General features: G+C 41.7%; 1 long non-coding RNA gene across 4 annotated transcripts in view; it reads left to right on the top strand.

Moving 5' to 3' along the window:
• LOC143434667 (uncharacterized) overlaps positions 1-2655 on the top strand; it is an 11332-nt gene extending 8677 nt beyond the window's left edge. For all 4 annotated transcript variants that reach the window (XR_013104326.1, XR_013104324.1, XR_013104323.1 and 1 more), the window contains exon 6: positions 1-2655. This exon is cut by the window's left edge. This is a non-coding gene — a long non-coding RNA (uncharacterized LOC143434667).
• The last annotated feature ends 232 nt before the right edge of the window (positions 2656-2887 follow it).

Here is a 2887-nt window from a genome sequence, read left to right as displayed (position 1 = left end):
AAAAACAAAACAGGTACAGAAAGAAAAAACAGCTATTTAAACCATTGGTACACCAAGAGAAAACTCAGAAGTGAATCTACACACCAACAAAGTTGGTATGGGGGGAGGAAGCCAGTCTCTTCAACAAATAATATTGGAGGAAATTTGATAGACGGAAGTTAAGAAAAAAAGGAAAATTCTTAATCCATACTGAATATTAAAGTAAACTCAAAATTGAATTCTAATAGAATTTGATTGAATTTCATTGAAGCCATAAAGTCTCTAGGGGGAAAAAAATGAACCTGATCATGTCAAAAAAAAAAAAAATGCTCTAGACAGGACACACTGGGAACACAGAAAACAAAAACTAAACTAGATGAGAGAGAGATTACAACAAATCACGTGTCTGCACAGCAGAGATCACAGCAGGGATCACAGAGAGGGAAAGGTTATCTTTGGAATAGAAGGAGAGACCTACAGACCACCACGTGTGAGGCTGGTATACGATGCACATAGAGAGCTCACACCATTCATCTGCAAGAAGAAAGAAAGGGGAGGAGAGAGGGAAGGAGGAAGGGAACAAAGGAGGAGCAGAGTTCGAAGAAAGACATCAGTTATCCCAGGCCCAAATCACCCAAGGAACAAGCAATGGGTAAGGGGCTTTGATAAACATTGTTCTGAGGAAATGTGCACATGGCCAAAACGTGTATGTACATGCTCAGCTCGGCTCAGCATGTGGAACTCACAACGAAATGTCATCCACACCCATTAGGATGGCTGCTGTCAAAACCCAGACACCATTGATGTCACCAGGTTTTCTTCATCTCAATATAGTCTGCCTTTTATAAGGAAGAACGCTTTATAATATATTCTTTTATGTTTTTATAATTTAGAATACACTCTTCACCAACAGTGTTCATGACCCACATCTTTTTCAAACGTATTTAGGTCTTACTTTGTACCCTGTAGATAGGCAAATGAAGTAAGGCGAGGTGTCGACAAGTTACTAGCCAGAGAGTTACTAGCTAGCTCTTATAATGCACAATTCCAAAATGTTAGTGGTCCAGCCTAACAGCGTCATAGCCAGAGGATTTACTGTGTTTTACACAACCTTTCCATGCCCAGTCACTCTACCTCTGACTGCATTTGTATGGGCTCCGAGAACCCACAGCTGCTGGAATGGGAAAGGAACATATGAGAAGGCGGAGGGGTTATTTCCGCTAGCCCTCACCATCTCCACCCATAATTCACCTAAACGTGTAGGGCTAGAGAATGTAATCCAACCAATGAGCGGAGCGGCAAGATGAGTAAAACGGGCATATGAATGAGCCCTATTGGCCCGGTTTATTGACAGCATGTGGAATTTGGGGAGGGCAGTTCCACAAAATGGCAGTTGTGATGTAGTCTACCGATTGCCCTCCAGTCCTTTGTTTATGAGTTTTCACCATAATCATTTGACCTGACAATGGGCCACCATTCCTTCAAGATCCATCACAGATGTGGCTGTAATGTGTTTGCTGTGGTCCCCTTTTTAAAAGCACTTTTCCAGAGTGGCGCAGTTACTTTGCTTTGTATCGTGGAGGTCTTACCTCATTAGGCGACCAGCAGCCCAGAAGGAATGGTAGCTCCTGCTGCTCTTGAAACTCTTAAAACACAGCACGAGGTGTGGAACAAGGAAGTGGAAGGCGCATGTTTGTTAAAACAATCGCGGCTTTTATTTTTCATTTCTTGCTTCTCCAGTTACACCTTCAACTCGGGATGCTTAAGGCTTTCCTAACTCAGCCTTCTTTTGACATTAATGTTTGTTGCTTGGTGTATTGGTTTATTGATCAAGGTGAAGTATGGGACGGAGTTACGGAAGACATTCAATCTTTTCCTGAGGCTGCGGCTTCACTCACAAGATGTGAGAGCGCAGGCAAGCCTCTGCACATCCTTAAACTTCTATTTGATCACCTACAAAATGGCGGTTGAAATCAATGGTGTTTGTATGACTTTATCCTTCTAAGAGCTGCTTCTAAGCACCACGGAGCCCTCCAGGAAAGCCAACTATTGGGTTCAAAGCACAATAATTGAAGGTGAACCCAAATTCCCAGACTAAAAAAAGTAAGGCAAAGGCAGAAAGATATATTTGATCAAGTTAAAGTTACGGATCATAGGAGATACAGAGAGTGAAGAAGCAAGAAGGAGAGAGGTCAGGACCAGCTCTGGCGAGAAGCTAGGCTCACGCACCAAGGAAGGGAATGCAGTGTTGACACGTGAAGTGGTGGTTCTGAGCATGCGCGGGATAGGAAGCACTGTAGCATGGGTAGCTCTGGGAGCGCATCAGAATATAGGTAGGGCCAAGGATACAGATGCTGGCAGTCAACCCCACGCATCAAAGAACTGCCTGGCCTCACATATAATTTTCAAATGTCCCACTGGATACATAGTTGGGTGAAAAACCTTCTTGGCGTTATGTAAGACTAAATCTGTATTTTGTATATGCATTAAAACAACTTATTCTATTTTTAAACCCACTGATCTTTGGAGTGAGACATCAGTTTTTAAAAATTGACAGAATCTGCTATTTTGTTGGAACTTTGGTAAGAGCTGCTTATCAATTATAAAAATATGTCACTAATGACAATGTCATTATATCATTTATGTTACAATAAAATATATCAATATCAATCAGTATACTCCTGGGTTGATGTAAAACATGTGGCCTCTTTGTTCGCATTCTGCCTATATTACATCCCCAATATTCACATATTGAAACCCTTTCTGTCTCAGTCAATTTCTGCTACTATAACAAAAACACCCAAGGCTGAATTCTTTATAAAGAAAGGAGGTTTATGGAAGTCACAGTTTTGAAGGCTGAACATCTCATTGTTGGATGCCCCCATCTGTTCAGCCTCCAGCTTTTTCA

The sequence above is a fragment of the Arvicanthis niloticus genome, chromosome 16, assembly GCF_011762505.2.
Source record: "Arvicanthis niloticus isolate mArvNil1 chromosome 16, mArvNil1.pat.X, whole genome shotgun sequence".
NCBI classification, from domain to species: Eukaryota; Metazoa; Chordata; class Mammalia; order Rodentia; family Muridae; genus Arvicanthis; species Arvicanthis niloticus.
The sequence above is the reverse complement of the archived record's forward strand: the minus strand, read 5'-3'. Positions and strand labels throughout refer to the sequence as shown.